Genomic DNA, 12,724 nt, shown 5'->3' with positions numbered 1-12,724 from the left:
AAAAGTTGTCAAATATATAAATTGTAAAGTAAAGTACAGATACTCAAAAAAACTACTTGAGTAGTACTTTAAAGTATTTTTACTTAAGTACTTTGCACCACTGGAGACAGACAGGGTGCTTCTACACCTGCAAACAATGCAGGTGTAGAAGCACGGTGGCTAGGCAAAACTCCCTAGAAAGGCCAAAACCTAGAAAGAAACCTAGAGAGGAACCAGGCTATGAGGGGTGGCCAGTCCTCTTCTGGCTGTGCCGGGTGGAGATTATAACAGAACATGGCCAAGATGTTCAAATGTTCATAAATGACCAGCATGGTCAAATAATAATAATCACAGTAGTTGTCGAGGGTGCAACAAGTCAGCACCTCAGGAGTAAATGTCAGTTGGCTTTTCATAGCCGATCATTGAGAGTATCTCTACCGCTCCTGCTGTGTCTAGAGAGTTGAAAACAGCAGGTCTGGGACAGGTAGCGCGTCCAGTGAACAGGTCAGGGTTCCATAGCTGCAGGCAGAACAGTTGAAACTGGAGCAGCAGCACGGCCAGGTGGACTGGGGACAGCAAGGAGTCATCATGCCAGGTAGTCCTGAGGCATGGTCCTAGGGTTCAGGTCCTCCAAGAGAGAGAAAGAAAGAAAGAAAGAAAGAAAGAAAGAAAGAAAGAAAGAAAGAAAGAAAGAAAGAAAGAAAGAAAGAAAGAAAGAAAGAAAGAAAGAAAGAAAGAAAGAAAGAAAGAAAGAAAGAAAGAGAGAATTAGAGAGAGCATACTTAAATTCACACAGGACACCGGATAAGACAGGAGAAGTACTCCAGATATAACAGACTGACCCTAGCCCCCCGACACATAAACTACTGCAGCATAAATACTGGAGGCTGAGACAGGAGGGGTCAGGAGACACTGTGGCCCCATCCGATGATACCCCCGAACAGGGCCAAACAGGCAGGATATAACCCCACCCACTTTGCCAAAGCACAGCCCCCACACCACTAGAGGGATACCTTCAATCACCAACGTACCATCCTGAGACAAGGCCGAGTATAGCCCACAAAGATCTCCGCCACGGCACAACCCAAGGGGGGGCGCCAACCCAGACAGGAAGACCACGTCAGTGACTCAACCCACTCAAGTGATGCACCCCTCCTAGGGACGGCATGGAAGAGCACCAGTAAGCCAGTGACTCAGCCCCTGTAATAGGGTTAGAGGCAGAGAATCCCAGTGGAGAGAGGGGAACCGGCCAGGCAGAGACAGCAAGGGCGGTTCGTTGCTCCAGTGCCTTTCCGTTCACCTTCACTCTCCTGGGCCAGACTACACTCAATCATAGGACCTACTGAAGAGATGAGTCTTCAATAAAGACTTAAAGGTTGAGACCGAGTCTGCGTCTCTCACATGGGTAGGCAGACCATTCCATAAAAATGAAGCTCTATAGGAGAAAGCCCTGCCTCCAGCTGTTTGCTTAAAATTCTAGGGACAATTAGGAGGCCTGCGTCTTGTGACCGTAGCGTACGTGTAGGTATGTACGGCAGGACCAAATCGGAAAGATAGGTAGGAGCAAGCCCATGTAATGCTTTGTAGGTTAGCAGTAAAACCTTGAAATCAGCCCTTGCCTTAACAGGAAGCCAGTGTAGGGAGGCTAGCACTGGAGTAATATGATACAATTTTGGGATTCTAGTCAGGATTCTAGCAGCCGTATTTAGCACTAACTGAAGTTTATTTAGTGCTTTATCCGGATGTAACGTGCTGTCACGTTCTGAGCTATATTTCTGCATTGCAGTAGTCTAACCTAGAAGTAACAAAAGCATGGATACATTTTTCTGCATAATTTTTGGACAGAAAATGTCAGATTTTTGAAATGTTACGTAGATGGAAAAAAGGTGTCTTTGAAACAGTCTTGATATGTAACAGTGGAGAGAGTGAAACAGTGGAGAGAGTGAATCAGTGGAGAGAGTGAAACAGTGGAGAGAGTGAATCAGTGGAGAGAGTGAAACAGTGGAGAGAGTGAATCAGTGGAGAGAGTGAAACAGTGGAGAGAGTGAATCAGTGGAGAGAGTGAATCAGTGGAGAGAGTGAAACAGTGGAGAGAGTGAATCAGTGGAGAGAGTGAATCAGTGGAGAGAGTGAATCAGTGGAGAGAGTGAATCAGTGGAGAGAGTGAATCAGTGGAGAGAGTGAATCAGTAGAGAGAGTGAAACAGTGGCGAGAGTGAAACAGTGGAGAGAGTGAATCAGTGGAGAGAGTGAATCAGTGGCCAGAGAGCCAGCATGGGATCAGACACATCAACAGTGTAAACTAGCTCTTCCTGTCGAACCATTCACATGGAAATACCACCTTCACAGTTACTAATGGGGGGGGCCAGAGTGTGTGAGTGGTAGGGAGGTCGTTCGGCAGAGTATGTGTGTGGGAAGGTAGGGGGGCAGAGTGTGTGTGAGGGGGGAAGTGGGGGGCAGAGTGTGTGTGCGAGGGGGGGGGGGGGGGGGGGGGGGGTGTCAGAGTGTGTGTGTGTGTGTGAGGGGGGAGGTAGGGGGCAGAGTGTGTGAGGGGGGAGGTGGGGGCCAGAGTGTGTGTGAGGGCGTAGGTGGGGGGGCAGAGTGTGTGGGGGGGCAGAGTGTGTGTGTGTGTGTGAGGGGGGGTGGGGAGAATAATGTGTGTGTTGGGAACAGAGTGTGTGTGTGGGGTGGCAGAGTGTGTGTGAGTGGGTAGGAGGGGGGAGGTGGGGGGGCAGAGTGTGTGTGAGGGGGAGGTGTGGGGCAGAGTGTGTGTGTGTGAGGGGGGTGGGGAGAATAATGTGTGTGGGGGGGACAGAGTGTGTGTGTGGGGTGGCAGAGTGTGTGTGAGTGGGTAGGTGGGGGGATGTGGGGGGGCAGAGTGTGTGTGAGGGGGAGGTCCGTGTGTGTGGGGGGGCAGAGTATGTGTGAGGGGGGTTTACATACATTTATTTTTTAAATGTTATTTAACCTTTATTTAACTAGGCAAGTCCGTTAAAGAACAAATTGTTATTTACAATGACGGCCTAGGAACTGCCTTGTTCAGGGGCAAAAGACAGATTTTTACCTTGTCAGCTCAGGGATACAATCTAGCAGCCTTCCGGTTTCTGGCTCAACCCTCTAACCACTAGGCTACCTGCTGCCGTACCATCTACTAACGTGTTGCAAATGGACGGCCACTGTTTGGGTAAGTGGCCCTAGAATGACTTGACACGGTCAATAAGGATGTTCACTCCCCTCCCAGCTCCCTATATCTCTTTGTCTGTCTCGCTCCCTCTCCCCCTCTCTCTCTCCCTCTCTCTCTCCCTCTCTCTCTCACACACACACCACATACTGTACACACACATAGAGAGAGAGAGAGAGAGACCCACACACTCAAACAGACACACATTCTGATTCTCCAAATGTGCATCGAGAATCATCCGCTGCTTGAACAGTCTTGCAGATTTGATGAGTGACTGAAGCATGTTATAGGAGTGACTGAAGCACGTTATAGGAGTGACTGAAGCATGTTTTATGAGTGACTGAAGCATGTTATAGGAGTGACTGAAGCATGTTATAGGAGTGACTGAAGCATGTTTTATGAGTGACTGAAGCACGTTATAGGAGTGACTGAAGCATGTTAAAGGAGTGACTGAAGCACGTTATAGGAGTGACTGAAGCATGTTTTATGAGTGACTGAAGCATGTTATAGGAGTGACTGAAGCATGTTATAGGAGTGACTGAAGCATGTTTTATGAGTGACTGAAGCATGTTATAGGAGTGACTGAAGCATGTTATAAGAGTGTGTGAGGCATGTTATAGGAGTGACTGAAGCATGTTATAGGAGTGTATGAGGCATGTTATAGGAGTGACTGAAGCATGTTATAGGAGTGACTGAAACATCTTATAGGAGAGTGTGAGGAATATTATATGAGTGACTGAAACATGTTATAGGAGTGACTGAAGCATCTAATAGGAGTGTGTGAGGCATGTTATATGAGTGACTGAAAGATGTTATAGGAGTGTGTGAGGTATGTTATAGGAGTGACTGAAGCATGTTATAGGAGTGACTGAAGCATGCTATAGGAGTGACTCAAGCATCTAATAGGAGTGTGTGAGGCATGTTATATGAGTGACTGAAACATGTTAAAGGAGTGACTGAAGCATCTTATAGGAGTGACTGAAGCATGGTATAGGAGTATGTGAGCCATGTCATAGACATTGAGTCAGTGAGTCCTGGGGTCTGAGTAATGTAAGGGCTTGTGGGGGATTTCCTTCAGTTCTGATAGACTGTAACTGTATTTGTGTCTACTTCCAGTGCATCTCTCTGTCTGTATCTCTCCCCTCCTCTCCCCATCCACAACCCTCCTCTCCTCTCCACTCCTCGCCCCTCGTCTCCGCCTAGCTAGCCCTTCGTTGTCCCTCTGATGTGATTCTCACTGACAAACTGGGTTAATGGAACAAATTGTAAGAATTTATTACCATAGGCCATACCAATTGTTCAGTTCAGTGCAGCGCTGGGCTCTGCATTTGTGTGTGTGTGCATTGTTGTTAGATCAGGGCATTACTTACTGGTGTGTTAAAGAAAAACGTTTAAATCCACCAGCATCGTTGCGTGATGCACAGATTAACTGTGGGATCCATTTGTGGAACGTCAGAAAGGGTACACATGGGTAAAGTGCATGAAAAACTATGTCTAAGTTTCATACATAAAAATGCATTTGGTCTATTGCACTCAACAACTGCAAGTTGGTGTAGAAAAGTCATAGCATTAGGCTAGCTGTAAATCCAGTATAGCAGACTGGAGTTAAATGGTTTAAAGATAGTTCCTTTCTCAGCAAGTCCCCCTTTCCGCCTCCAAAAACAATTCTGCTGAAAAGATTTACCAACGGGCTTCACTTACTGGCTGTGGGGGATGGGAGAAAGGAGAGGGGGGGCAAGGCAGGGTCATGTGGGAAGGTGGGGGCCTTTCTCTTCTCTTTCTTTTCTCTTTCTCTCTCGTAGGAAAGAAAGCGGTCGGGGAGGGAGAGTCGCCAAAACCCACAGCCCTGGAGAGAGAGACGCGGAGAGGGAGAGAGATGTGGGAGGGACTGAAGCGAGAGCGCGGCCTATTGGAAGACAGGCAGAGCGCTGTGTGATGGATTGACTCAGTATGGATCGAGTTACACCATTTGCCGTGCATTAGATTGTTTTTCTGGCTGCCCACTGCAAGCTAACAGCGACCAGTTGGACTATTCGTGATTTTGTGATTGTATAGAAACGTAAAGGATAAAAAAATATATATACCCGATGAGGTGAGTTTATTCTTTAAATCAGCAACGAGCAGCGAAAGTGCCCTTGCAAACTGAAGGGGAAAGGTTGTATTTGTTGCAAACTGAGTCGGCTTGTAGGGCTGCCCTGCACAAGTGGTGAATACTACAGAAATAGTTGTCGACCGGGCTATTTATACATGGGCTTTCTTCGTATGGGCTGCAGCCTATATAATCAGAGTTTATGAAACATTATCGTTCTGCTTGTATCTCTTTTGCCTGATTTGTTCTATGTGCGCGCTCAGTGCTGAACGGAATGCGCACCTCTCTTATTTACGTTTTCCCTCTGGTTTTAAAGTTAATAGTAAAGGGGGGTGGGGAGTGAAGGTACGAGGGGACGGTAGTGCTATTTGATCACGGTTGAGCTTTGAAGATCAGTGAGCATTGAGCCGGGCCCAAGGACGCAGAGAGAGAGGAGTCCGCGACTCTGAATTAATGTCCGCGGTCCGCGACTGGAAAAGAGAAGTGTGGAGACCATATGGCCCTGGGAATAAGGAATTATATACGTTTATAACTCCACCAAATGGAATTATTATAATGGATGAACGTTATAGGGAATATAGCCTTCATTGGGATTGGAAGGAGATCTGCAATACGCTTTCATGAATCATTTTGGAACCACAAGGTAGGTTATTAGTGTTCATAATAAACCGTTTGAAAAGTGCGTCAAATGGGTTTGTTAAAATATATTTTCTTCTAATTGGGTATTGGACTTTCTGTTAATTATCTAGACTACATTTGTTTGGCTCTAGTTTTCGTCCTATATAATAGATTGGTACAGAATTCACAATAGATTTCAGATAACAGCACTTTATTGTTGGAGTGAATAAAGTAAGAGCGTAATTAGTTTGTTGTCCTCTCATGGATAGATGAACAAATAAACATCATTATATTTACAGAGAAGAAAATAGTTCACTATTGTTCTAATACTGTGGCGCAGATAAGATATGATGGATGAGCCCTGATTGTTGGTTTAAAGCGCACGGGAGAACAGCGTTTCTCACATTGTGTTGGGGGGTCGTTACAGTGTATAGGCATGTAAGCAATGGGAATAAGATGTAAACTTTCACATACTCACACAGTGGACTTTGGTACTGATCAACAGAATATGACCAGCGAAATTGCACCTTCATTGTGATTGTGAAACGAGATATTTTATTCGTTATTGGCGTTAGGTTGGATAGGTAGGCGACTACCTATACGTGTTATCCAATGGTTAATTTCATTTGTTGTTAGATTGTATCTTAGTAAGATACACGTCTAAACATGTTAGTAAATAGGGATGGTTGATTAGCCTAAATAAATCAGTGTTTCCTGTGAACTAATCAGCCTTCGTTCCGTCCGCCGTGGCAGGGAGCTTTTAGCGAATGTGCCCGCCTCGGAGCCCATCCCTGCATTAGTGGAACAATCAATTCTCTCCTCTCCCCATTACTGGTGTGTCACTCCTCTGCTCTCCCTCACGTCTTTGTTGTCTTTCGCATTTCATGTGGAGCATAAAGGTTAGCACAGATCAATGTTGAATGCGTTCCCTCCCAGCCGGGACAATAGGTGTTGTGGAGCCGGGATGTGGCTTGGGTCCACCGGCACTCCCCCCCACGCACTCTCCCTGGCCTGCCCTGTCCGCTAGGGTAAATAGCCAGATTGTCCCGCTGCTCTGGATCCCTGAACATCTGTGTTGTAATCCAGTGATAGGATGAATGGGTTAAGGTTAGGGGGAGTTGGGGTGTGGTAGTGTAGGGGTTAACGTGGGAGAATGAATGAATCGGCGCAATAGAGTCAGCTAATTGAATGACAGCCGTGGAAGGACTGTGTCGGGAAGAGAAGTTATTCAAGTCAATATTCACACGCTGTATGTTGTGTTTAGGAGGGTCATGCCTCGTGTAGTTAGACAAATTATTTTGGTAAAATGAGTAAATAGTTGATGCCATTCTGATTATTATGTGACATACATAACATCACAAGTCCTAGATTTTTTTGTGACTGAAATGATATGGAAAGTTGAATATAATTCTAAACCATTGTTTTAAGGGTAAATGTAATCCAGTAAAATGATCCCCCATTCACCCTGGTCAGTAGTAGCAGGTCTACAGGGTATCCAGGCTCAAACCCATCAATATATCAATATATTCAGGAATATGTAGGTGCTGAATTAGCATATAGCAGCAACTTGAACAGTTGACTTACATTAAGTGATTTACAGTAAACACATCTATTCAGTTTATGTCCCACGCTGGAATCTAACCCACTCTGGTGTTGCCAGTACCAAACCCACGCTGGAATCTAACCCACTCTGGTGTTGCCAGTACCAAACCCACGCTGGAATCTAACCCACTCTGGTGTTGCCAGTACCAAACCCACGCTGGTGTTGCCAGTACCAAACCCACTCTGGTGTTGCCAGTACCAAACCCACTCTGGTGTTGCCAGTACCATACCCACTCTGGTGTTGCCAGTACCAAACCCACTCTGGTGTTGCCAGTACCAAACCCACTCTGGTGTTGCCAGTACAAAACCCACTCTGATTTTGCCAGTACCAAACCAACTCTGGTGTTGCCAGTACCAAACCCACTCTGGTGATGCCAGTACCAAACCCACTCTGGTGATGCCAGTACCAAATCCACTCTGGTGTTGCCAGTACCAAACCCACTCTGGTGTTGCCAGACTCATACCCACTCTGGTGTTGCCAGTACCAAACCCACTCTGGTGTTGCCAGTACCAAACCCACTCTGGTGTTGCCAGACTCATACCCACTCTGGTGTTTCCCTACAAAGTAATAATGTGCTGAATATGAAATTAAACAACTTTAACTCATTTAATCATGTTTGTTAACTCCACTACTACCGGGACAGTGAAGGGCCACTACTACTAACCCTAACCACCAGAGAGTTGGACAGTGAAGGGCCACTACTACTAACCACCAGAGAGTTGGACAGTGAAGAGCCACTACTACCAACCCTAACCCCCAGAGAGTTGGACAGTGAAGGGCCACTACAACTAACCCTAACCCCCAGAGAGTTGGAGAGTGAAGGGCCACTACTACTAACCCTAACCACCAGCGAGTTGGGACAGTGAAGGGCCACTACTACTAACCCTAACCCCCAGAGAGTTGGACAGTGAAGGGCCACTACTACTAACCCTAACCACCAGAGAGTTGGACAGTGAAGGGCCACTACTACTAACCCTAACCACCAGAGAGTTGGACAGTGAAGGGCCACTACTGCTAACCCTAACCACCAGAGAGTTGGACAGTGAAGGGCCACTACTACTAATCCCAGAGAGTTGGACAGTGAAGGGCCACTACTACTAATCCCAGAGAGTTGGACAGTGAAGGGCCACTACTACTAACCCTAACCACCTGAAAGTTGGACAGTGAAGGGCCACTACTGCTAACCCTAACCACCAGAGAGTTGGACAGTGAAGGGCCACTACTACTAACCACCTGAGAGTTGGACAGTGAAGGGCCACTACTGCTAACCCTAACCACCAGAGAGTTGGACAGTGAAGGGCCACTACTACTAACCCTAACCACCAGAGAGTTGGACAGTGAAGGGCCACTACTACTAACCCTAACCACCAGAGAGTTGGACAGTGAAGGGCCACTACTACTAACCCTAACCCCCAGAGAGTTGGACAGTGAAGGGCCACTACTACTAACCACCAGAGAGTTGGACAGTGAAGGGCCACTACTACTAACCCTAACCACCAGAGAGTTGGACAGTGAAGGGCCACTACTACTAATCCCAGAGAGTTGGACAGTGTTAGAGGCGGTAGCTCCATTGTACAGCCCAGCCCAAAGCCTCTATTGTTCCCGTCACACCTGCAGCTCTGGCCTTTGTGCTTCACTACAGCTGAACTACCATGGAGCCTTTCTCCTCTTACAATCCCCCTCTCACCAAGGTATATGGAAAGAGAGAGTAAAGGAGGGAAGGAGAGAGACAACTGTCTTTCTCCTCTTATACCCCACTACACATGAAGGGAAAGAAAGAGGGAGGAAAGGAGGGAAGTAGAGAGGGGGGGGGGGGTGGTGTGAGGTGGCACAGCCTTCTTTCTCTGCCAACTCTCTCTGTAGCAACAAGTCAGGCTCTTCAGATGTAATCCTCAGTAAATACTGAGATGACTGGCTCATGTTGTTATTGAAGAGAAGGAGAGGGAGCAGTAATGGTTTCTCTAGTCTGCTCTGATGGAGGTCTGCTAATCGTCTGGCTGCTCGGTCACAAACTGATTACTTTCCCAAAGCCCTGATGAGGACAACAAAGTTATTTAGTACATCCAATTTGGCATGGCTGCACACACACATGCACGCACGTAGGCAAGCACACACACATACACACATGCAGACACACGCGCGTAGTCAGGCAGACACTTGCACACACACAGGGACTGCTACCAGTAAAATGTCATTGTATTCAGTGAAGTGTAGTAGAAGTAATACTACAGTTTGTACTGAGGGTATCTGATTTCCTCTACGTTGTGTGTGTGTGGCTGTGTGTTTTTGGTTTTACTATCCTTGTGGAGACCAGAAGCCCTCACAAGGATACTAAAACAATTCCAATTTGGACAAGAGGGGACAATTCCATGGTCCCCACAAGGAAAAAATATATTTTAGGCTTAGGGGTTAGGTTTAGGGGTACAATTAGGTTTAGGATTAGAAATAGGGTTTGGGATTAGGGTTAAGGGTTTAAAGTTTAGGGAAAATAGGATTTTTAATGGGAATCAATTGTTTGATCCCCACAAGTATAGTAAAACAAATGTGTAATACAAATGTGTGTGTGTGTGTGTGTGTGTGTGTGTGTGTGTGTGTGTGTGTGTGTGTGTGTGTGTGTGTGTGTGTGTGTGTGCGTGCGTGCGTGCGTGCGTGCGTGCGTGCGTGCGTGCGTGCGTGCGTGCGTGCGTGTAACATAGGGCTGGGTGACTAACAGAGTTGTCCCTGGCGCGGCATCTATTGTTCAGTGGTGTTCTATTCACCCTGGTCACACTGATGGAGGGTATTTACAACAACACACAGGGTGGGGTCATGGGGGTTACATTACTGCAGTCTTATTGTGTACCACACTTGATTGGGCCAATTCCTCCACAGCCCCAGTTGTACTGACCTGCAGGAGAGGAGACTGCTCTGGTGTTGTTTCTACAGGCAGAATGGGAACCGCGGGAGGGGAGGGAGAGAGAGAATAGAAAGAGAGAAGGAGGGGAGGGAGAGAGAGAGAGAGAGAATAGAAAGATGGATGGACATGGACAGAGAAAACGAGAGAGAAATAACTATACATACAGTATGTCCAACAATCACAGAAGCGGGACTAAATATACAGTACCAGTCAAAAGTTTGGACACACCTACTCATTCCATGGATTTTCTTTAATTTTACTATTTTCTACATTGTAGAATAATAGTGAAGACATCAAAACTATGAAATAACACATATGGTATCATGTAGTAACCAAAAAAGTGTTAAACAAATGAAAATATATATTAGCAAAGTAGCCACCTTTTGCCTTGAGGAAAGCTTTGCGCACTCTTGACATTCCCTCAACTAGCTTCACCTGGAATGCTTTTCCAACAGTCTTGAAGGAGTTCACATATATGCTGAGCACTTGTTTCCTTCACTCTGCTGTCCAACTCATCCCAAACTATCTCAATTGGGTTGAGGTTGGGTGATTGTGGAGGGCAGGTCACCTGATGCAGCACTCCATCACTCTCCTTCTTGGTCAAATAGCGCAAATAGCCTGGAAGTGTGTTGGGTCATTATCCTGTTGAAAAACAAATGATAGTCCCACTAAGAGCAAACCAGATGGGATGGCATATCACTGCAGAATTCTGTGGTAGCCATGCTGGTTAAGTGTGTCTTGAATTCTAAATAAATCACAGACAGTGTCACCACCAAAGCACCATCACATCATCACATCTCCTCCTCCATGCTTCACGGTGGGAACCACACACGCGGAGATCATCCGTTCACCTACTCTGTGTCTCATAAAAACACGGTGGTTGGAACCAAAAATCTCAAATTTGGACTCATCAGACCAAAGGACAGATTTCCACCGGTCGAATGTCCATTGCTTGTGTTTCTTGGCCCAAGCAAGTCTCTTCTTATTATTGGTGTCCTTTAGTAGTGGTTTCTTTGCAGCAATTCGACCATGAAGGCCTGATTCACATAGTCTCCTCTGAACGGTTGATGTTGAGATGTGTCTGTTAGTTGAACTCTGTGAAGCATTTATTTGGGCTGCAATTTCTGAGGCTGGTAACTCTAATGAACTTATCCTCTGCAGCAGAGGTAACTCTGGGTCTTCCATTCCTGTGGCGGTCCTCATGAGAGCCAGTTTCATCATAGCGCTTGATGGTTTTTGCAACTGCACTTGAAGAAACTTTCAAAGTTCTTGAAATTTTCCGGATTGACTGACCTTCATGTCTTAAAGTAATGATGGACTCTAGTTTCTCTTTGCTTATTTAAGTTGTTCTTGCCATAAATATGGACTTGGTCTTTACCAAATAGGGCAATCATCTGTATACCACCCCTATCTTGTCACAACACAACTGATCGGCTCAAACACATTAACAAGAAAATAAATTCCACAAATTCACTTTGAACAAGGCACACCTGTTAATTGAAATGCATTCCAGGTGACTACCTCATGAATCTGGTTGGCAGAATGCCGAGAGTGTGCAAAGTTGTCATCAAGGCAAAGAGTGGCTACTTTGAAGAATCTCAAATATAAAATATACTTCTTTTTTTAACACTTATTTGGTTACTACATGATTCCACATGTGATATTTCATAGTTCTGATGTCTTCACTATTATTATACAATGTAGAAAATAGTAAAACAAATAAAGAAAAACTCTTGAATGAGTGGGTGTTTTTAAACTTTTGACAGGTACTGATATATATACCCGGGCGGCAGCGTAGCCTAGTGGTTAGAGTGTTGGATTAGTAACCGAAAGGTTGCAAGTTCGAATCCCTGAGCTGACAAGGTACAAATCTGTCGTTCTGCCCCTGAACAAGGCAGTTAACCGACTGTTCCTAGGCCGTCATTGAAAATAAGAATTTGTTCTTAACTGACTTGCCTAGTTAAATAAAGGTTAAATAATAATATATGCAGAGAGAGGAAGTCCACACTGATTGCTGCTCCCAGTCTGTAAGTTCTTTGTTAACCTTGTGCTACTTACAACGTTACCACAATATAGGTGTTGGTCAGGTTCTGTGATTGAAACACTGCAACTAGAACAAGCTTCATAAGGCAACTTGGTGCAGATCCTGCCAATAACAAACACCCAGCCAACAACCCCCGCCACACACATACACACACACTATACTTACACACACACCCTCGTCTTGGTGTTTAAACAGCGGGAGTCTGAGCCAACAACATCAGCAGTAGGAGAGTGATTGTAGGATACTGAAAAGCCTGTAATAACAGACAGAGAGAGAAGGAGGGGGAAGACTGAACAGGACAGAGTTGCGTGACTA

General features: G+C 45.8%; 1 protein-coding gene across 1 annotated transcript in view; it reads left to right on the top strand.

The window, feature by feature from the left end:
• Positions 1-5,660: 5,660 nt before the first annotated feature.
• LOC120043647 (semaphorin-6D-like) overlaps positions 5,661-12,724 on the top strand; it is a 48,488-nt gene continuing 41,424 nt past the window's right edge. Inside the window, exon 1 of the mRNA XM_038988199.1 lies at positions 5,661-5,891. The gene's annotated coding sequence lies outside the window, so the exon portion shown is untranslated. The remainder of the gene's footprint in view (positions 5,892-12,724) is intronic.

This window comes from Salvelinus namaycush, unplaced genomic scaffold (assembly GCF_016432855.1).
Source record: "Salvelinus namaycush isolate Seneca unplaced genomic scaffold, SaNama_1.0 Scaffold986, whole genome shotgun sequence".
NCBI classification, from domain to species: Eukaryota; Metazoa; Chordata; class Actinopteri; order Salmoniformes; family Salmonidae; genus Salvelinus; species Salvelinus namaycush.
This window is presented reverse-complemented; position numbering and strand designations above follow the sequence as displayed.